The sequence below is a fragment of the Pseudonaja textilis genome, chromosome 1, assembly GCF_049901715.1.
Source record: "Pseudonaja textilis isolate UNSWEBS1 chromosome 1, rPseTex1.2, whole genome shotgun sequence".
Classification (NCBI taxonomy): Eukaryota; Metazoa; Chordata; class Lepidosauria; order Squamata; family Elapidae; genus Pseudonaja; species Pseudonaja textilis.
This window is the reverse complement of record NC_141990.1, coordinates 108,719,863-108,743,691: the sequence shown is the minus strand read 5'-3', so window position 1 is coordinate 108,743,691 and position 23,829 is coordinate 108,719,863. Positions and strand designations below refer to the sequence as shown.

The window sequence follows — 23,829 nt, the reverse complement described above, 5'->3', positions numbered from 1 at the left end:
GTTGCATGGTATTTCATAAACTTTATCTGTGATGCCACAGATAAAATCAGCAAAATTCTCCATAAATACAATATCAGAACAGCCTTCGACACTGACCAAAAAATAGCCAATATCCTAAGAAACCCCAAAGACAAGATCCCTCTAGAAAACCAAGAAGTTTATGAAATATCAACTCCATCAACCAATCAAGAAATGACAACACAGCCAACTTCCCCACCAGTATTTATAGAGAGACGGCAGCTCCGATCACGCTTTGCTCGCACAAGCACGAAGCTGAAAGCACTAACCTGAAGATGGCGAGTGGGACCTCGTTGAAATGTCACTAAGATACTCTCAATCTTACATGGGAAAAGACCCAAACAGGCCAAGACATATATATATATATATATACATATATACATACATATACTATACTATATATATATATATATATATATATATATATATATGTGTGTGTATGTATGTTGTAGCCCTGATTCCCGAGCCTATGCTGTCAGAGGAAGAGGACCTGGAAGATGAGGAGGAGGAACTGGGAATGCCTTCCTCCCCAGGACCTTCCTCTCTGGCAATGCCTTCCTTCCCAGGACCTTCCTCCATGGTAATGCCTCAGGTTCCATCAGACAACCGAGAGGAACAGCCTGAGATTAATCAGGAGGAAGGCATATTGGAGCAGCCCCTGACAGGGAGTAAAGAGGAAGAGTGTTAGCTCGATCCTAAGCAGCATCGTAGGGAGAAATGTGAGCAGCAATGTAGGAGGTGTGGGAGGGTCAGAGAGTGAGCTGAGTCATTGAGCCACGCCCCACAGGGGATAAAAGTGGGTGTGTTTTCTCCTGAAACTTTGTACGGGACAAAGTTTAACCTTACTTCAGTTTTCCTTCATGAATGATTATTTTTGTGGACTGCCTTGTGATTTTCTGTGAGTAAAATTTTATTTGCTATCAGTTCGGACTTGGCAGGCAGGAGATATTTGAATGCCAAGAATATTACCAGTTCCAAAGAATTAACTCTGTGAAGTCCAAGCCAGCTTGCCTGCCTGTGTTTGTGTCAGTTTGTACTCTTTCATCTTTTGGGAAAGGGGAAAGGCGAGACAGAATATATATATATATATATATATATATATATATATATATATATATATATATATATATATATATATATATATATATATATGTATATATATATATATATATATATATATATATATATATATATATATATATATATATATATATATATATATTCACTTTGAGTGTATTGGAGGAAAAATACCCTTTAAATAGTATAACAATAACAACAACAACAACAATAATAATAATAATAATAATAATAATGCTGCACTGTACCCGTGTAGTGATATTGACAGGCTATAATATTTGCCCAGAAAAGCAGGCGGCAGAGGACTTGTGAAAGTGAAGCAGACAGTTGAAGAAGAGAAGCATGCTCTGGCAAATTATGTGAAAGACAGTGTTGATCCAGTTTTGATGGAGGTCAACAATAGGAAGTTGCTCAAAGTGCAGCAAACCAAGGATCAATATAGGAAAACAGCAATGCAAACTCAGGCTGACAGCTGCTGTAACAAAGCACTGCATAGACAGTTCCTTGAAAAGATCCAAGGAAAAGTAGATAAGGAAAAGACCTGGTTATGGCTGACCAACAGAACAGTGAAGAAAGAGACAGAAGGCCTGATTCTTGCAGTCAAAGAACAAGCCATCAGAACAAATGCAATCAAAGCCAGAATAGAAAAATCTGCTGATGACCCCAAATGCAGACTCTGCAAAGAAGCGGGTGAAACCATCGATCATATACTGAGTTGTTGTAAGACAATTGCTTAGACTGACTACAAACAATGTCATAACACAGTCATTCAGATGGTCCACTGGAATTTGTGTCTCAACTACCCTCTGCCTGTAGCAAAGAACTGATGGAATCATAAGCCTGAAAAAGTGGTTGAAAATGAGCATTCAAAACTACTGTGGGACTTCCAAATACAGACTGATAAAGTTTTGTAACACAACACTCCACGATTGTGGAGAAGAAAAAAGTGTGGATCATCGACATTGCCATATCTGGTGACAGCAGAATCAATGAGAAACAACTTTCAAAAATCACCAGATACCAGGACTTGAGAATCGAACTGCAGAGACTGTGGCATAAATCAGTGCAGGTGGTTCCAGTGGTACTCGGCACACTGGGTGTTGTGCCTAAAGACCTAGGCAAGCACTTAAAAACAATTGGCACTGACAAAATCACCATTGGTCAGCTGCAGAAGGCCACCTTGCTGGGATCTGCTCACATAATCTATCAATACATCACAGAATCCCAAACGCTTGGGAAGTGTTTGACTAGTGATTTGTGATATGAAGCCCAGCATAGTCATCTCATTTGCTTTGTACTCTGTTGTTTTTTGATAATAATAATAATAATAATAATAATAATAATAACAACAACAACAACAACAACAACAAATCATTTCTGTAAGGCATTTTGTCCTCACTTTTAACATGAATATTGCTAGATAGGGCTGCATATTCAGCCTATTTTTCTAGATGGCAATATTCCTTTCCCCCCCTAAAATATTCCTTTTTTCCCTAAAAGAAAAGGAAAGAAAGGAAAGGATACAATTACCTATTTTACCTTAAAATACAAGCCCAATATGTTAAAATGGAAAGAGGAATTTGTGGAAATGTGATCATGCATTTATGACTTGACTTAGTTCAGAAAGGGCTAAGAAGTCTGATTTCTTTTCTTTCATACAGAATAATCTTATCATATTTCCATTAAACCCTAAGGAAAGAAACAATGAAAAATCCCATCTCTTGCTAAACACATTTTAAACCTTTAGGATTTCATTGTCTTTACATACTTTCAAGGAGAAAAAAAATAATTCAGTGAAATAGGATGTAGGATGATTTAACTCAGCTTGACCCGTCTCGCCTTCAGAGCTCTTGAGGACCTTGCCATAGATGTCAGTTTAGCAAGCACAGCTTAACACAGTAAGAGAACTTGGTGATGAGGAAAGACATGCTTGCTGAACTTTTTTTCAACTATCAAAAGCAAAAACCCTTGCATATGCAATTTCTTTCAGCCACTCAGTTTTTCTTCAGTCTTATGCAGGGGTGGGATTCTACCAGTTCGCACCTATTCGCTAGTACCGATTGTTAACATTCTAAGCAGTTCGGAGAACTGGTTGTTAGAAGAAATTACTGGCCTAGTCCTGTAAGCAAGGCAGGAAGGAAACATTCTGGTGTTGCTTACAGAAACTGCCTCTCCGTTAACCCTTATTACATTCTTGGCAGGGCTAGACTTCCTGTCTCAGGAACTTCTCTGGAGTTTTTTTCCCCTGCTTTGCTGGTACTTTGCTTGTGTGGAGTGACCATTCAAAGTTACAATGGCACTGAAAAAAGTGACTTATGACCATTTTTCACACTTACAACTGTTGCAGCATCCCCACAGTCATGAGAGGCCAGATGAGGAGATGCGTGCCTTGATGTGAGTGATATTGAGTTGGTCACACCCAGCCAATAACATGACCACCAAGCCATGTCTACCCAGTCACATGACCACCAAGCCATGACCACCACCTAAGCCAGGCCCACTGAACCAGTTGTTAAAAATTTGAATCCCACCCTTGGTCTTATGCTACATTAATATCATCTAATTTATTCTTTATTTTAAAGTATAATGGCAATATATGAATTAATGTATGAATGTAATGACAGTAAGGATGGCTTAAAAGGATGGAAAGGGGTGAAGAGATACAATAAAAGTTTTTGGGTGTGAATTAGATTTAGATTTCCTTTTCTCTTACCTCTTGTCTTTAATTTCTTCTGCTCCTACTTCCTATTCCTTTCTAGGCTTGGTATAATGTTGCTTGTCTAAAGGAGAATAGTGTGATGAGAATTTATCGGGGGTTTTTTTCTTTGCCTGCTTAACAAACGTCCACACAAAACCACATGTGCATTTTCATGGAAGTTTTTCATAATGCATATTTTAATTTATTCTGAATTAGATGTTAAAATTTGGAAAAGGGCAATTTTCGAGTCTGACTACAATCCAGTTCATAGCTATTTTTAAGAAAAATACATTTGTAATATTACAGCAAAATGATAACTGACTAAATTTTAACTTTGTTCATAATAATATGTTATGTTTGCACCCACCTCTCTCTCTTGTTCTCTCTCTCTCTCTCTCTCTCTTCTATCTATCTATCTATCTATCTATCTATCTATCTATCTATCTATCTATCTATCTATCCATCTATCATCTTTTTAACCACACTTCTTCCTCATAAAGCAACTGATCCTGTGGTTGCTTTTGTTTCCAAAGTACAATCATAATTTTATTCTGGAGAATGCTATTATAACCCTTGATACAGTAGATGTAAAAGAATGACTGAATCAGCCTAATCTTTGCAGATAGTTTACTGACATTCAAAGCTGGATTTACACATTGTAAGGCTCTAAAAACCAAGGGATTCTTAACCCTTTATGACATGAACCCTTCCTCAGAAATATAAATATAAATATATACACACATACATACAGAGCCGAAGACAGAAGCCTGAAGATGATGAATGAGACTTCATCGAAACATTGCCTAGATACTTTGAAACTTACATGGGAGAAAACCCAAACAACCAAAGATCCACATACTAATACCCGCGAGAATATAACAAAACATTAAATTGAGCAGTCCTGAGCAAAAGCAGAATTGGTCCCTATATACTTTTGGTGTACTACATTGCAAAGGCAAGACACAGTAAAAGGCAGACAGAATAGAAAACATAGTGTGATGTTGGAATGTTTTAGATAAATCCATTGTGTGACATCCTCATCCTCATCATCAATTCCTTCCTACTAGTTCAACATGCTAACCATGTTCTCTTTGAGATATGGTCAGTAGAATAGTTTGGAATACTGGGCCTCAGATTGCTGACTGAATCTTCTCACTGTTGCCACTTAGGATCCATTCAGCTTGCTGTGAACATTTTGTTAAAAGAGCCCTTTCAGCATTTCAAAAGTATGGGAGCATCTTCTAGGTTTGGTAGTGAATGCAGCAGACATATATATGAGGAGGTATCTTTTACCACTACAGTAATATATGTGCTTCTTTAATAAAAGTCCTTGTTTAAAAAATCCTCATTTAAACCCTCAAAGCTCTCATTTAAAAAACCTTGCCCCAAGTGCTTTAACCCTGTTTAATCATTGCCCTGAGCAATGGCAAATTGTAGAGGCTCTCTTTGACAGATGCCAACAAAAAATAACAATTGTAACAAGTGAACTTGATAAGATTGCCATCAATGCATATAACAAACCTACGGTGGGATGGGAAAGGAACCTTTTTGAACAAAAAATGTGAATGACTACAGAAACAAGATATATCTTGATCATAATGTTGGTAATATCAGCCATACAGGAAAAGTTAATTTATGTTTCCTCTGCCAGAGATAAGGACTGTCCTGGAAAGTTCTTAAAACCTGGCTTTGGTCCCAGACCTGAGATTGATAGACCAATATATTATTTTATTTCTGCCGGCCCTCTTTGATTTGTGTTGTTTACAAGATCATTTTAGTCTTAGGCTGCTATGTGGTTGAATGTTTTGTCTGTTTTTATATCAGTCTTGTACACAGACCAGAATCAAATGGATTTGGGTAGCTAATAAATTTGAATAAAATTATTCATTATATTATAATAAACTATAACACTATTTTTTAAAGAAAATCTTTAGACTATGTAGTTTACTTACCTTATGCCTGAATCTGGTTCAGCTTAAATTTCAGAATGTCTTTGGTATCATACCATAGATTCTGATACATTTTCTTCTTTGAAATTTCTTTTCTATGACCAAGAGTTTTAATTTATTCAATAAACTAGGTCCACTGTAGTGTATATAATATTAAAGGCATGTGCTTTAAACAAGAATCATAAATGGACTGCATCTACAGTACATTGTCAAGTAACAAAGGTTCTATATTACCAGGAACTCCATGATAAACTCTATAAATGCAATCATCATCACTAATAAACCATATTGAGCTTTTTGTAGATATTGAAGTATAGTGGCCTCATAGTAGATTTTGGAATCAATACATCTCCCTCCAGAACTGTACTAGCATTCTGGTTCAGAATCAAAAAGCCATGGAAACAGAAAGGAGGAAGAATGAAAAAGGAATTAGAAATACATCTGTCAGTGCATAAAAGGGAAGAAAATTGTGGTATCTGATCTTTTTCATATATCACCTTCCACTACTAGCCTACCCTTCTTTGCAACGTTTTAATGAGGGTACGCAGGCCCTCAATATTTGCAAATAGTATAAATAATAATAGTCAGTTTGTCACTCATGCCACCTGCTTACAGACCAGCTGTTAAAGGTGGAATTTGTAATCAATTCAAGAGTGCTGCTAATAATGATACAGTCAATAATTTTCTGCCATACATTTCCTGTCAATGCAGTCTTTTTGATATAAATAATGTAGAACTGTACTCTAATTATCAACCATGTTCTTAATTAGTGTATTTTTTTTGTAAAGATTACAAAAACCACAGGCAGCTTATATAATTTGTTTCTACAAAATACATTTTTGGTGTAGATTGTAAAAGTCTAATACATCATTCAGTGCCTTTACCCAGAAAATTTAGAATTGTGCAGCCAATGGTTTTTCCTGTGATGCTCTATGGATCATAGAACAAATCAATCCAGTATTCTCACTGGGGGCACAAATTGTCATACTGTATATTGGACAAATTATGCCTAACTCTCTTGAGAAGTCTATAATGTTAAAAAAAAGGGGGGGGAGTGAACCGGAGAAATGGATGATCAGCAGTAAGGTGAACTGATTCAGTTACTTTGGTGATCTGTGAACCATTGAAAGACCTCAAAAACTAGATTAGGAAGAATATCAACCTAAGCAGTCACTAAGAGCTGACACCGATTTGATAGCATATAAGCAATCGGTCAATCAACCAACATATTTTACTTAAATAACATTTTTGAATCAAGCCTTATAATTCCCAGCTTCATGTAATATGCATGCAGTGGCGGGGAAAGTTTCATCCTACAGTTTCCTGCATGCAAAACTATTGAGAAGGTGATAAAATGAAGGTGGAAGTTCCCATAAAGATATTTTTTTTAATGTACTCTTCCTGCCATCATGGAGTTTCATCCCTGAAGATAGCATATACTGTTTATATACAGTACATTTAAAACCTTGAAATTTAGAGTCTAGCAAAAGCATGAAAATAGCCAATGGAAGGTGTTGGATTTAAATATTTAGCACTGAAGTAATTATAACCCACATGAGAAACTCCACAAAAACATTTTTAGAGTAATTATGGTAAAAACAAACAAGCAAACCAACCAAGCTACCAACCAACCAACCCTTTTAGGGATGCCATTAAAAAAATATTCATAGACACTCCAATACCATTTTTTCTACAAACGATAAATAATGTAACTGTTTGTTCTTGGTCTCAAGCCATTCCACATTGTGAGTAATGTTGGCTGCAGGACCTTGAGGGACATATTGAAATATATTATCCTTTTTAAACAAAGCATTCTTTAGCTTCATTGTGGTGCTTTTTTCTTTTTTGACTCTATTGATCAAAGAAAGGAATGTCTTTTTAGATACAGCTCCAAAAGAAAGTCATGCAAGTCGCCAAATTACCACATTTCTTCAGTTTATGTCTTTTTGGTCAAATTCTGTTTGATTCTATGATATTCAGCCTATCATCACTTAAGCCACTACCTCTAATCATAATCTCTTGAAAAAAATGTTCTGTTCCAAATTTTTATTTCCCACAGATACACACAGGTGAGAACATTTAACATAAACTAATATGCTCAGGAACATAAAGTTGATGGACATCTGTTGTTTTGTTCAGGTGATTCAGACAAGTATGACATAATGCTAGGCTTGCTACGTATGGCTGAAAATTGCACTTCCATTAATTAACTACTGAAGAGGAAAAAATGTCACAATTGCTGTTTTTAAACTTCAAGGAAAGAAGAGGCTAGAGGAGAAATAAAAGAACAAATACCTCTGTTTCCACAACTACATGGAATTTAACATCATTGAATTCAACTAATTTTATTTCTGAACTGATACCTTGCAGATAGAATTATACCAAAAGGGCATATGAAATTAGACTGAAGGCTGTAGGGCAGTGGTGGTATTCGACCGGTTCTGGCCAGTTCTGGAGAGCCAGTAGTGGCAATGAGCAGTGGAGATGGAACCAGTTTTTCACTGCTCTGTGTTTGGCCCACCCACCTGCCCGGGCTCCCATACTCACTTTTATGGCCAGAATTCAAAGCGCAGCTGCTTTGTGTGGCACACAATAGCGCCATGTGGCAGCTGCTGCAGCGACCAGCATCGTGCAGGCTTGCAGGAGGCAAGTTAAAATGCTTCTGCGCCTACACAAAGTGCGTGTTTGGTGCGCGCGTGCATGCAAAGTGTGCATGCGCGCAAAGCGCGGCCACCAAGCCATGCCCACCAAACAGGTGGCAACTTTATTTGAATACCACCACTGCTGTAGGGTGATAGTGCAGCTTTATAGAGAGGGAACGACAATTGTCCCTCCCTTGAATGGAGAACAGATGCCTTCCATTTAGCTTTCTGTCAACCAGCCCCTGAAATGTGTACGACATGACCTCGTGTTTAAAAGATATTCCAAAAATCTTCCCTCATCCTTATATTAGGTCAGTTGATGCATTTCATAATACCGTTGCTTGTTCTTCTGTTACTAATTTTGCTGCCCTCACACATTTTTAATATGTAGTTTTGGTCCTGTATGTTTTTTTAATACTGTCACTGTTAGATCTGGGAGGATGGGTCCAAAAATGGAGACAAGACTCAGATAACAACAACAGCTCTTTATTAGTGACTTCAGATCTGAGCGAACCCAGCTGCAGCAGCCCCTTATATAGGGCTGGCTGCGGCTAGGCAGCCAATGACAGTGATCTGAGTTTGCCGCGCTTGGTTAGACCAATCGCGGTAGCCTGCTAACTAGCCAATCGGATCAGTCTGAGGCGACCAATCACGATCCGCTGCTAGCGGACCAATCCAAATTGCAGGCTTTCAAGCCTGCTAGTCCAGAACAGTCACAATTGCACAATTGCACAATTGCACACAAGTGTTTCATGAGATGTGAAGCAAACTTAGAGCCTGATGAGCTCCAAATACCTGTGTGAGATTCATATATTTTTTTTCCTTTTATTGAGTTTGTTTAGATTATTAAGTACATTTTTCTTTGCATGGGAGAGAAAAGGTATACAGCTCCAAGCATTCTATCTTTGTAATAACTGCTTTTAAGCAAAATCATATTTCACTTTGTCAAATATTTATGAAAACATGAACACTGCAAAACTCAAAGATTTATTAAACATATAATACACACACACCCTTGAAGCTCATCAAGATTGCAAATTAAAAGTTTAATTAAAGTCAACAAAGGAAGCTCAAGATAATAATGGAGTATTTGAATATCATGAATTATTGAAAATTTTGGATTCACTGGATTCATTCTATCATCTCTTTGCTCATCTTTTAAAAAATCGAAACAATTGCTTTGAATTTCATTTAGATATATGTATGTATAATTGGGATCCTATCTACGTAAGTTGCACATTGACAGAAGCTTCATCAGGTAAAGGTAAACATGAAGTACATGAAATAATTTGAAGCATTGCTGTATCTCTAATTCTGTATGTAAGATAAAGGAAAAAGGCTAAAACTCGGTGGTTAAAAGCATGTTTTGTATTGAACAGTTTTAAGATTCAATTATTTGAATTTCTAAAAATTTGAGAAAGTGGTTACTGGTTAGCCTTGACAAGACTGAGCTAGATGGATAAAATATAGTATGTATCTGATATGGTAACATGTAGCTTCTTCTGTTTCCAGTGCTGTATCATTAAATACATATTTGGTGTTGCCTGGACTCCTGGAAACATTTTAGAGGAAAGTGCCAGGTTTCAGACACTTTTAATTTTCCTGACATATTGATTGCAGGATGGGAAATATATTTATAAGTAATACCATACTGGTCTTCTTGAGATTCCCTGGAGTCAAATCAATATGTTATGCTGTCACATTCTCTGTAATATACCTTTGAAAGCATTTTGTGCCCATTATTTTAGTAACGCAGACACATTGCTTGATTGTTGACAGAAAGTAATACATACAGAATCTCCATTTCTTTATACATGTAAAAGTCAACTACAGTAAGATTCTTTCCTTCTTTCTTTCCCTTTTCCCTTCTTTGAACTTCTGAAAGCTCTGTCTGAAGAATCTGTAAGAACTTGTTCTGGTGATAGAAAAGTGCACCACTCCTTCTCCTTCCTTCCTTCCTTCCTTCCTTCCTTCCTTCCTTCCTTTCCTTCCTTCCTTCCTTCCTCCTTCCTTCCTATCCAACTAATCCTCTCCTGTTTCTTTTTTGTTAAAATTCCTAACTTCACTGATAAAATAAATGGGAAGTTTTCTCTTCTCTGCTTTTCTGAAAATTCTCAAGCATACACAATCTTCCTCTCTCTCTTTGTGGTGAAATATTTTATGTAATGCCTTTATCTGACCTACTTTCTACCATAAAAATCATACTATGTATGTTGTTCTATTGTTAGATCCCAGATTACACTGTTATTTTATCAGTGCTCTTCATTGTTTAAATGCCAAGTCTACAATAATGTCTACATTTCTATTCTCCATTGGTATTTCACTTTTAAACTTTTTCTCCATTTTGCATTATTTTGCATATTTTTCTATGCATATATTGTTTTAAACTATACTTTAGTTTTAAATTAAATGTTACTTCCATTACTTTATGGTTATTTTCCATTGAATGCTACATCATCTAGTAACTAGTTCACAAAAGTTTGATTTGCTTTTATTGAGTTGTTACTGAAGAAAATTCAAACTCTTTCTGTGAATCTTGAGGTTTCTTCCTGAGGTTTCCACCCCTACTGGAGTGTGTGATTTTTAATATTCTTTACTTAAGGACTTACATACCACTCTCTGCCATTCCCCTGACATATCATATAGATTAAAGGAAAAGTTGTAAGTAAAGAATTAAGCTTTGGTAGTTGAAAATAAATCTAGTATGATAGGAGGAAGAAATGAAAGGAACAGCCTGATTTCTACTTGAAATGTATGCTAAAGAAGATGAGAAATGAAATTGAAGGAAATAGGATCAGTGCTGGAAGAGGGAAGATGAACCATTTCAGAATAATAAAGAAAGCAGGGAAGAGGATAACTGGAAAATTAGGCAAAAGGAAATTGTGCCCATGTGCACACACATGTTTCTCTGAGTGTGTATGATTGCTTCACCTTGTCAGAATATGAAAAGATGTTAAGTGAAAAAAAGAATGTCCATATTCTGTTAACCTTATATGGTTTACCTGCATTGCAATGGGATATGCTAATGTTCCTATTTACAGTTTCCATTGAAATGCAAAGAGTCTTGCTAAGGCAGACATTGATGCCTGATTGCTGAAGGACAAATCCATTCTGAAACAGGACAGAAGGGGAAAAAACCCTGAAAGATAACAGCTCTGTAATCTCACATTAACATTTTGACTTCTGTGCACTGAATACCATCTTCAAGATCCTTATTTGTTTTCAATAGAAAGGTGGATATCATAGCAATAGCAATAGCCCTTAGGCTTATATACCACTGCACAGTGCTTTTCAGACTTTTCTAAGCAGTTTACAGAGTCAGCATATTGCCCTCAACAATCTGGGTTCTCTGCACCCTTACAATACCAGACAACACAGTATCAACAGTACATACCTTCAAATTTCTAGGTTCTATTATATCATATGACCTAAAATGGACACCTAACATCAAAAACATCATCAAAAAAGCACAACAAAGAATGTTCTTCCTGTGCCAACTCAGAAAGCTCAAACTACTCAAGGAGCTGCTCTACAGTTCTACAGAGGAATTATTGAGTCTATTATCTGCACTTCTATAACTGTCTGGTTTGGTTCTGCAACCCAACAGGACAGACACAGACTTCAGAGGATAATTAGGACTGCAGAAAAAATAATTATATCAACCTCCCTTCCATTGAGGACCTGTATACTACACGAGTCAAAAAGAGGGCTGTGAAAATATTTACAGACCCCTGATATCCCGGGAATAAACTGTTTCAACTCCTACCCTCAAAGCGATGCTATAGACCACTGCACACCAGAACAACTACACACAAGAACATTTTTTTCCCCCAAATGCCATCACTTTGCTAAACAAATAATTCCCTCAACACTGTCCAACTATTTACAAAGACTGCACTACTATTACTGTTAATTTTCTCATCACTCCTTATCACCCATCCCCTCCCATTTGTGACTGTATGACTGTAACTTTGTCGCTTGTATCCTTACAATTGATATTGATTACTTCCTAGTATGATTTGATTGCTTATTGTACCTTATGACTATTATTAAGTGTTGTACCTTATGATTCTTGACTCTTGACGAATGGAGCATTTGCACCAACATAAATTCCTTGTATGCCCAATCACACTTGGTCAATAAAGACTTCTAATTCTAATTTTACCAACCTCGGAAGGATGGAGCTCTGAGTCAACCTTGAGCCAGTGAGATTCGAACTGTTTCTGGGTGTGTGTGTGTGTGTGTGTGTGTGTGTGTGTGTGTGTATTCTTCCCACCTGATGGGGAGAATATGTATTCCGTTTGCTGTTTTTTTTTAGCTAATCAGATTGATAGAATTATTGCTCAGCATTCTATTCCATTAATCATAACTCATATCCATTTTAAGTATGACAACAATAATAACAGAGACATCAAAATTAGTTTCTGTTCTTAGCAACGTAAATAGATGTGGAGACTTGCAATGCAATGAACTGAAAATTCATATTATTAACATCTCACCTGATGAAATGGAAAATGGATGCCATCCATATTAATTTGAATTGTGCAGAAAAGGAGGAGGCAGGAGAGAAAACAGATTGCAGAGGAAACAAGCATTATTTTAAAGTTTATGGAAGCTATCTGTGATATGGTGAAGATACAGATCTCTCTTCCTAAGCAGATATATAAGGAAAGAAGTGACTGCAATCTGTAAGATAAATGCTAAGCTACATTATACTTCAAATGAATTATTGACTTTGGAACACTCGTATTCAAGATATACCATATATGATACAGGCTTTCACAGGCTATCAGTCTGAGATGATTTTTGCTAAATTGCTTTGTTATGCTTTTTTATTTTTAACTCCTCAGGTGACAGATGGGGTCCTCTCCCCATTCTGAAGCTGAACACTTCTAGTAGCCTCCTAAATTCAGCTTCCTTTGAATTTCATTCTATCTATACAGATTTTCCTAATTTGTACAGTTGATTGCACTCAACATAGTACAGAAAGACCATCTGTGTACATAATCATGCTACATTAAGTACTTAAAACCTTACCTAAAAGCAATGTTTTGGACTGAAGTAGTTTCCCTCTGCCTCCTAGTCATGAAGCACACTCAATAAATGAAGTTCTAGACTTATTTGGGTATTTTTGAAACATCCTGACAGTTTTGGACTGGCCCAAGAGAAAGAAACAATGTCATAAGATTAAAAAGTTCTACTGACCTTCTCAGTAAAATACATGTTTTGATTTGATGATTGTCAAATGCTACGGCAAGAGTAGAAAGAACTGCAATGGATATACTAGAATGTGATCCAAAGATACAGATGTAACTTGGTCCAACACTTATCATCTGGACTAAATTTTTATCTCTTTTTAAATAAAATTGTATTATTTTTCCCTTAAAGTTGGTAAAGAATTTCAATTCAACTGAATAACTAAAAGCCACTACTTTCACCTACTTACTGTTACGCAAGAATATTAATTTTAAACATATTGAAAGCTTATGCTTTGCATTTTTTTTGTAACAAAACATCAGTATTACTGTTATAATAATCTAAAATGGATGCAGATAGGAGTTACATTGTCAAAATATACTGAATTTACATAGTGCATATAGTTGAGTCAAGAACAGTAAATGTGTAGCCTTTGGTCACTTTATGCTTACTTCTTTAGTACATGCACACGTAATGGTAGATTACATTATGCTATTTGGATTTTATGGAATTCTTTACCTTCAATTATGCAGAAACTATATTGATTCAATTTGATGTATGGCTTTAGTTTGATTTGTTTGTTCTTAATCAATTAAAGAAGTCAAACTAGAGTGTCAGATCAGGATGATTCAGTTCAATTTTTTGATTCATTTCAAAAAAATGGTCTTCTTAACAGTATTCATTATAACTATTATCTAAATTGATAATCCATTTCAGATTTACCTCTATATATGTTTAGGATCTGTAGGCTCAAAAGTGTTAATACAGAAACCCCAAATTTAAGCTCTCTGATTAATAGAATTTATTAGAAAGAAGATGTATTACAACATAATAATGCTATGGGTACCATCCTTTTAAATGAAACTATATTTATATTCAAATCAATTTGATTTGATGCAATAGACACTAATGATCTCTCTCTCTCTCTCTCCCTCCCTCACTCTCCCCCTCCCTCTCCCTCTCTTTTACAATCTGGCTAGGACTTCTGGGTCCCAACACATCTTAAATGTAACACATAGAATAATTGTAAAATGTGACATAATAGATGCATACTGTATTACCAAGATATTTTACATAATCCATAATTATGATTGTGGAACTGCTTTCTTCATTGCATCATTTCAACAACACGTTAAGTAATATAGAATTACCAGACCTAGAACATGAATCCACATTATCATTAAACAACAACAACAAAATTATACTTTTCTATATTTCTTTTTGTCATCTGTATTTTTGCAGGTGAAATCTGGTGGACCAAGGGCAATTACATTACTGTATTCTTTGAAAGACATGATTATGATGAAACAAAGCTGCCAACAATACAAAAATTCAAACATTATTGTTGAGGTTGGTTACAGAGAAAAATAGTGCAACTTCTTTCTCCATCATCAAGTAATGGTACCAAGCAAATGTATGATTACTTTAATCTCTTTTAGAATTCTCCCGAGACTAATTTGCATGATGTAACTCAGCAATCAGGCTGGGGCTTAGGGTTTCTGTTTCAGAGAGCTATATTAGTCTGGTACCTCAAAAACCACAAAACTCTAGTGGATTTTTTAAAAAATAACAAATATTTTATGTTATATGTGTTGGGTTTTATTGTCCATTTGAACATATGCATGAACAAAATGTCTATAGTTATTTGAATAATATTAAAAACAAGGAACACTATGAAAGATTAAATATTGGTAATGATAATCATTTGGGGGTCATTAGGTAAGCAAAATCACATCATGCCTATAACATTTTAGGGGCAACCAGTTTAACACAGCTTATATGAGAAAAAGCTATCATTTCTTTCCAAGTCAGAGCTGAAACTTTTAATTAATTAGAATCCATTTTTCAAATACTTCAAAAATATCACTTTAAATATAGATTAATTTGCATTTGTTTGAATCAGGTAGTAGTCTGTGAAGAATAGGAAGACTTTATACCTATTGGTTAAAATGTTTCTCCAAACTTTCTGAATCAAAACTAGAAAGTTGGTTTAAACTATCTAATTAAATTAAATGCCTCCAAATCAATGCCCACAATTTAGGTGCTGCTGGGCATGCTTAAATGTTATATATTTTTTCAAATGACTCTAAAATACAAATTGAATGACCCCATTCATTTGAACATCAATCCATGATTAACTTTTTTTTTCAGAATTTTGGACACAAATTGGACACTTCTTAGAATTATTTTTCATCTCCATCCTGCATTTGATAATTCTGACCCCAATCGGTCCAAGAACAAATTCAAAGGACAGTGCCCTATCCATGTTTAAAGCTAAGCCACATTTAACAGAAATGTGAGTGTGTCCAATCTTAGAATAACTGCTATTAAATATGACTGACCTTTTCCCAAAATTCCGATGAAATTTTAGCCATGAGAAGGTTCATGGTTACCATTTTATCCCTTGTTCCAGCATCCAACTTTTTATTTCAGACGGAGACAAATAAAGAAGGATATTGAGGGGAAGAAAGTGGCAGGGAGAAATAATACTTCCCAAGGGAAGAAAAACAAAACAAAACAAAATGTAGCTGAGGAACCACAGGCATGTCCCCCCCACTTTACTTCTACATACCAGAAATCTGGAGGATAAACAAGTATTAACAGTGAGGTGAGTTTCCATTTCTTATCATTGACAGTATTGAAGAAAGTTAAGGGCACTTAATTTTCTTTTATTTCTAAGTTACATTTCTATTTGATTTATGCATGAAGTCACTGTTTTGCCTCAAGGATGGTAAGAGTGAAGCATCTTTGACACCTACATTCTAGAAATAGGCATCTCATTATATATTTGTTACTTCATAATGTATCATCATTTCATTTTCACTCTATGAGTAACCATTAACAGTCTTGTTCAGTTGTATGAACTAAATATGAAATCTTGTCCACCACTTCCCCCAACTTCCATCCTGCTGAGATAAAACAGCTGTTACCAGGAATTGCAACTAATTGCCTAAAATAATGAGATGCTATCTAGGAAGAAAAGTTGGTACTTAATTTGTTCCAATTAATTGATGTAGACCAAATGTTAGGGATAGAAACCATAATTATAAAGGGAAGCTAGTTTCCACGTGGTGCTGTCATTGAACATGACGAGGCAAAAATCTTTTCCTGATATGTATAAGTGTCCATTGGGAAAGAGGGGGACTTATGAACATGTGTGAGACCTCATGACACAAATAAAAAATTATTTCTTTCTGGGATAATATACTAAATGTTGTGTCATTTTGATGCTATCACCACTTATTTTGGATACCATTGCCAACATTATCATTTTTCTAGGGTTCCACAATAGAACCATTCCTTCTCTAAAGATAATATCCATGAAGGGAGGTGGAACTAATTGTCTTATCTTCTGAAGGCATCATTCAAATCCACAATCGCCCGAAGATCCCAATGTCAAGATAGTCAGAAGCATGTCACGATGATTTCACTTGTTAAATCATAAGAATGGTGAACCTAAAAATAAATAAATAAATAAATAAATAAATAAACAATTGCCCCCAAATATCTGGTAAAACTATTTTTGCAGTTCATTTAATGTTGTTCTCTAGATCAAATTCTTCAAGAAAAATGCTTTGTTTTCTATATTACTTTCATTTTTAAAACTTTTGTCAGCAAAAATTTGAACAAAACAAAAACTTTATTACAAGCAAGAGTAAAGTTAAAAAGGCACATTGAAGAAGTTAAAAAGATGTTCTTTAAAACTTCAAAAATCAGTCCTAAATCCATTTTAATTCTGTACTAGAGGACAATAATTCCATGCCATTCTGATTTTCTTTGGAGTTTCACAATTTCTGGAAGAACTTGGAATTCTCATCTTGTACTAACTTCTGTCTATTATCTTACATATAGTTCAAGGTACTGTTTTGAAACAATGCACATCATTGTGTGATACATATCAATAATAACAGAACTTAAGTATGTAATAGGCTTCTATTCCCAATATATTAATGGCAATGACAAGGACATATCTGGATAGACAAAAGGTTCCTACTGTGCAATTTACTGTGACCTAGAAAAAGGATTTATTCATTCTACAAGTGTCAGCATTTTAGGCAAGCTTATTATTCTTTTTTAATGGTCTACTCTCTGAACATTTCCCATTGCATTTGCAGACAGCTGCACCAAGCATCAAGCAGGCCTCTCTGTTGACTATAGGATTTCATTTTTCATTTGCACAATAATCAGCACTGCCACAAAATTAGAACATTTTTATTCAATGACAACAAAGAATTGAATTGCAGTGATTGAATTAGCTAATGACATAAATATGGTTATTATATATCAGGCATTATTCAGATTTCATTCCTATGTCTGGTTGTTTACAATATATCGCTATAACTTTTATAATAATATATTATAAAATATATTATTTTACATTTTAATTTATTTTAGGAGCATTTCAAATTTTTCCAGAGAAATTTTCAGTATGTGAAGCAGATTTTAAGTGAAGGAAACAAACCGAATGTTCCAAGAATAATGTTTTCTGCAGTTTATGCATAGTTTGGTCTTCAATTTGCTATCCTGACGTTATATTTATAGGGTAAAGCTACACAAGTCCAAACATACATTTGTACAGATATATATCTGATAATAAAAAATATAGTATATTGTTAATATGCTACCTATACCCTAGTTTATATACCCAGTGAATCACTGGACATTGCTATAAGCCAGTTGTGAATGTAAGAAAAAATTCTCTCTCTCTCTCTCTCTCTCTCTCTCTCTCTCTCTCTCTCTCTCACACACACACACACACACTATCTATCTATCTATCTATCTATCTATCTATCTATCTATCTATCTATCTATCTATCTATCTATCTATCATCTATCTATCTCACATATTTTTATATCTGGAAGACTTAAAACTTCTTTTTGAATGGATGTTATGGTGCCAGACTATAGCAGACTAGCAGGAAAGTTTTGGAAGCATCTTAGAAGCTCACAGCTTCTGCTTGACTGGGGTTCCTTTTTTTTTCATCTATTCATTCAAGATGAATGGTTATGTAGGCTTTTAACACAGTGCCAGAAGTGCTTAAGGAGTAAGCAGAACAAAATTTCATTATCCCATTTTCCCCACTTAAATAATGGGTGGTTTAGACAATTGATAATTTAATCAACCTGAGTTTTCCAGACAGATATATTGAAACACTAGTTAAAATGAGAAAGGGGACAGGGGCTAATTCCTTTCTGTTATTTGAACACAAAGAAGAAAGGAGGAGAGGAGAGTATATGAAGCTCACTGTTACATTGGTTTAAACTTTAAATTATATCTGAATCAACCTTAAGTATTCCCTTCTAAATGGAAACCTATAAGATTACATTATCCTAATAAAAATGTTATAGAACTCCAAGTAGTTCTTGTTTCCTGATTTTGCCAGTCTGAAAGAGTTTGACATCAATCTTGAAATTCTACCAGGACAATTCTACAGATTAATTTATACCTAGATTAATTAAAGTTGAGTTACTATGAGCCACTTTGTCATGTTCCCTACCTCCCCTGGATTAGAATATCTTTTTCTGTATGACCCTGAATCCTGCTCCTTCCATACATGCTACACATTCCATCACACTGTTTAAATTTTACTCCATCAAAAGCTACTTACTGGTAATTAAAATATATTCCAAAAAAAAATCTAATTGTAGACTTTGCTTTCAAAAAGTAGCCCATTTAGTCCTCCTTGATTTCACTAGATCTCAATTGATATAATTCAGCTAAGTGACAAAATAAATTGTGCTTACTTGGAAAGATCTCAGAGATGTCTGAATCAAAGTGGTTTGTGTGTGTGTGTGTATGTGTGTGTGTGTGAAACCTACTCTCTGTGATCAGAGTGGAACATCTCTATACTTCAAGTTTTGCTAGTGAATTGGAAATCCATATAGGCAATTAAACTGTGAATTTTTTAGAAATTCTACACTTCATATCATATAAAATGAATATTACAGGGAAGAGAAAGGAGAAGGATGAAGGAATGAAGATTTACAGCGAAAGTTCTAGCTTTCAATCACAGCCAATGATTTTACAAAAAGTCTCCTTTCAGAAAATAATATTAACACCAAATTAAGGCGAATATACATGTCCCAGGATAATGTTGCAGAGTCTGCTAGAGAAAAGTTCCCAAAGGATAGAATCCAGCATGAGTCCAAAACCTCAGAAGACCAAATATCTAGTCTCAGTGACTGACTGAGATTGGATCCTAAAATATTGACACTTCAGTAGAATAGAATAGAACAGAACAGAACAGAACAGAACAGAACAGAATAGAACAGAATAGAATTCTTTATTGACCAATTCTTTATTGACCAAGTGTAATTGGACACACAAGGAATTTGTCTAGATGCAAATTCTCTCAGTGTACATAAAAGAAAAGACACATTTGTCAACAGTCAAGAATCATAAGGTACAACACTTAATGATAGTCATAGGGTACAATAAGCAATCAAATCATACTAGGAAACAGTCAATATAAATCGTAAGGATACAAGCGACAAAGTTACAATCATACAGTCACAAGTGGGAGGGAATGGGTGATAAGGAGTGAAGAGAAGATTAACAGTAATAGTAGTGCAGACTTTGTAAATAGTTGGACAGTGTTGAGGGAATTATTTGTTTAGCAAAGTGATGGCATTTTGGGAAAAAAATGTCCTTGTGTGTAGTTGTTCTGGTGTGCAGTGGTCTATAGCATCGTTTTGAGGGTAGGAGTTGAAACAGTTTATGTCTGGGATGTGAGAGGTCTGTAAATACTTTCACAGCCCTCTTTTTGACTTGAGCAGTATACAGGTCCTCGACTGAAGGCAAGTTTGTAGCAATTGTTTTTTCTGCAATCCTAAGTACTCTCTGAAGTCTGTGTCTGTCCTGTTGGGTTGCAGAACCAAACCAGACAATTATAGAGGTGCAGATGATAGACTCAATATCTCCTCCATAAAACTGTATTAGCAGCTCCTTGGGCAATTTGATCTTTCTGAGTTGGCACAGGAAGAACATTTTTTGTTTTGCTTTTTTGATGATGTTTTTGATGTTAGGTGTCCATTTTAGGTCTTGTGATATGACAGAACCTAAAAATTTGAAGGTCTCTATTGTTGATACTGTGTTGTCTAGTATTGTAAGAGGTGGTAGTATGGGAGGGTTTCTCCTAAAGTTTACAAACTGATTCCCATTTCTGACGTTCTTTGCTGTTATAAGAAAGATTAAACACATTTTTGGTACAATATATGAAAGATGCTTGACATTGTCGGGTGTGAACATCCCTCTTTCTCTGTCCATATTTTGTTTTCAACTGAAATAATTTTCCACTCTCCTATTGTATTTCTGCAACACTGATGCCAATTGGGTGGAATTCCAAATAACTGAGACTACTTATTACAACTCTCCAGTTCCAGCCCTGAGGTTATATAACAATGTAAAGACTGAGATATGTGTCAAAAAGATCACCACGTTCAATGTTTTTAAAACTTAATTTTCAATAAAAAAAATTTAAAACTGAGATGAACATATTAAAAACAAGCAAACAAATTGTTCTTCTAGCAAAAAGAATGTTAATTTACTCAAATGACACTTGAAAACGGATGTCTTTATGTGTCAATATTTCTATTCCAGTGCTCACAATTATAAATCAAATATTTGTAGACATACACACAGAAGTAGAAAGTATTATTTTAATAAAGTATTATTTTAAAACAAAGAAATAAGTCAGACCCTTTCCATTGGTCAATTGCTGATCATGACCCTTTAGGAGGGACAGATTGGCTTTGCAGAGAAATTGTCACTTAACATATTCCTTTTCTCATCAGAAATTTTTCCACAAGGCAATCTGCTGTAATGATCTATAATTAAGAAGGGAGAGGATAAGAATTCAATTGAGATGTAATATATTTGATCCCTTGAAAGAATTATTTTGGATGCCTATTTCATTGCTTTCTACCTGAAACTTTCAAAAGTGACTCTTCTAAACTTATTTCATAGCTACAGCCACATGCCTATGAACTTTTTTATCTAAGAAAATAAAGTCTGTTCCCACATCAACTTTTCCTCTTCATAGCATCAGGCAGACATTTGTTTGCTTCATCTGTAAACTAGCACAGATTTCAATCCAAAGTTCTTTAGGACTTCTGTTGATGAAATCAAAACCATTAAATTATTATTTATAACTTCATTGAACAATCAAATTGAATATTGTGGAGACTGTACATTGCTGATCTATAAATCTGTAATTTTTCAAGAAGTTTGTGAATGAGCTATAGTTGATCTCAGGTTTTGTTATGTTTTGTGTGGCTAATTGAATAAAGCTTCTCTATTTTGCTGCAGAGTATATCATCATATTATTTTTGGTGTTGTCCATCTAGTGATGTCTGTTTGGGGAAATAACATTTGTTAGAAAGAGTTGCTATAAACATCTTACTATCAACTGTTTTATTTACACCAAGGCAAATTTTCTCATTATTCCAGATGTTATTTTACTTCCAGCTGTATCATTCAAGTCTTCCAGTTTGATGTCTTTTTTTGATCTTGTGTCAACAAACTGTTGCAATTCACCACAGAACTGTTCTACTTCTATTTCCTCTCCATCTGTGGTTGAACCATAGATTTGGATCACAATAATATTAACTGGCTTGGATTCAAATTGAAATCATTCTAACATTTTTGGCAAGTAGCCAGGCAGAATTTGACATCCTTTTGCAATCTGCCCCCCACCCCATGATTTTAATGTACTCTTCTGAAGTGAAGTGACCCATTCCCATCCAGTTCATTTATCTGATTCCCAGAGTGTCATTGTTGAAGCTTGATATTTCTGTTCTGACAAAATCATTTTTTTCTTAAATCATGGTTCTGACATTACACATATCAATGTTATACATCACACACATGAACATCCATGTATGTGCATGCACACACACAAACATATGTCTTTGCAGTATCAAACTTTCTTTTTGAGTCTTATTAAGTCAGCAGCGGGACATGCTTTTACCTCTAATCCAGCCACATCATAAGCACCAGAGCTACCCATTCTTGTTTTTTTTTTTTTGTAAATTTTATTTGAGTTTTCACAAAGAGAAAAAAAATACAAATAAAACATCTGTTTTGAAAGTAGCGTAATCCCGGGTTACATTTCTTCATACAGACACAAATTCAGGTTCATGCTCATTTTTATATTCTATTCCATATCTTATTACTATTTTACATTTTCTGCATAGCTTCTCCCCTCTTTTAATTTTCTCAATTTTATTTTAATTATCTCATCTCAATTCAGATCATTGTATTTATATTTTTTGTCTGTCCTATTTCAATTATCTATTATCTTTTCTCATTAAACAAAATTTCTCCTGTAGTTACTGATTGGAGTATGACATCTTTTTATATCTTTTCCCTAAAGTTGTAACATTCAATATAATACATAACTTCCATTCGGATTCTGCTTGGTACATTCTTAAAATACACACTGTATTCTTAAAAAGAGAAAAAATTATAAATATATATAATTAAAACACCATTCCATTCCAATTCAATTCTATCATTAATATTAACATTCATTAAAGTCTTAACATCTTTAACATTACTTTTCAATTAAATATCATACCTCTATGGGAACAATTATAAGCTTTCCATAGTTAATCCCCCCCTTCTTCACTTATATTTTATAAAACATTAACTAATTAAAATGTTCCCATTCCTTCCTAATTCAATTTTCTCATTTATTTTATTTCACTTATTTTATTCATAAACATTTCACTAAATTACGCTAACTATTTTATCCCTCATTTTAATCATACGTTGTTTCCAATTTTCTAAAGTTATTTCTATTACTAATATAGCAATACAAATTTATGTACCTTTTTCAGTTAGATTTTCACCCATTATCTCTAAATAGGTCCTGTGTCTCTATATCTTGTTCCGGTCTTTGTAACTTCTTTTCCTTTCCTTCTTCCCTCTCTTCTTCTCTCTCCCCTTTTTATCCTCTTGTCTCTCTACCTCTATTTCTCTCTTCTGCATTCCCCTTTTTGTTGCTTTCCAGTATTATACTTATTTTTTGAATTATTTTTCTTTTCTTTGGTTGTTTTTTTAAGTCTTAAATTCTCCATTCTCTTTCCCCCTTTCCTTTTTCTTCCCCACATAAAATTGCTTGTTCCTTAAAGATGGCTCCTTCTTTGTCCCAGTCTTCTTGTTTTGCAGTCATTTCTTGTTGTTTCTCATAGTTCCAAATCTTCATTTCTAAGAATTGAAAAATGAAGCCAAAAGAACCCTTCCCTT

At 34.8% G+C, this 23,829-nt stretch overlaps 1 pseudogene; it reads left to right on the top strand.

The window, feature by feature from the left end:
- LOC148127753 (uncharacterized) overlaps positions 1 to 14,951 on the top strand; it is a 109,544-nt pseudogene extending 94,593 nt beyond the window's left edge.
- Positions 14,952 to 23,829: the final 8,878 nt, after the last annotated feature.